Source organism: Apaloderma vittatum, unplaced genomic scaffold (genome assembly GCF_000703405.1).
Source record: "Apaloderma vittatum isolate BGI_N311 unplaced genomic scaffold, ASM70340v1 scaffold13470, whole genome shotgun sequence".
NCBI lineage: Eukaryota > Metazoa > Chordata > Aves > Trogoniformes > Trogonidae > Apaloderma > Apaloderma vittatum.
The window spans coordinates 9,555-9,932 of NW_009692929.1; the positions used below are offsets into that span (position 1 = coordinate 9,555).

Below are 378 nucleotides of genomic sequence, written 5' to 3' on the forward strand. Positions count from 1 at the left end.
AGCCGTGCCGGGGCTGCCGGGGGGGGCAGCGGGTGGCTCTCAGCCTTGAGCTGCCAGACAAGGAGCCTGTTTGGTGGTACCTATCTCATCTACCTTCCTGCAGCCTGACTGCTGTTCACTAAACCCTAGAAAGCTGTGGGGTTTGTGCCTTTTTTTAATGTAAAACCTAAATGTGTGAGTTTATGGCAAAGGGTTGGTGGAGAGCAGAGAACAGGGAATTCCCTCTCTGGCACCTGCCCTTCCCGCAGTTCCTGCCTGCACCTTTAATTCATATTAGCACACGTCTTCTGGGTCCTCCCAAGTGAAACTGGCTGAGGGTCCAGCTGGTGGAAGCCCCGTCCCACCTTTACTCCTGTACCGGTGTCAAGGCTGGCGGGT

The 378-nt window shown here is 55.6% G+C and overlaps 1 protein-coding gene across 1 annotated transcript in view; it reads left to right on the forward strand.

The window, feature by feature from the left end:
* BRPF1 (bromodomain and PHD finger containing, 1) overlaps window positions 1–378 on the forward strand; it is a gene marked incomplete at both ends in the record, with an annotated part of 10,346 nt that overhangs the window by 9,547 nt on the left and 421 nt on the right. The window lies entirely within an intron of this gene.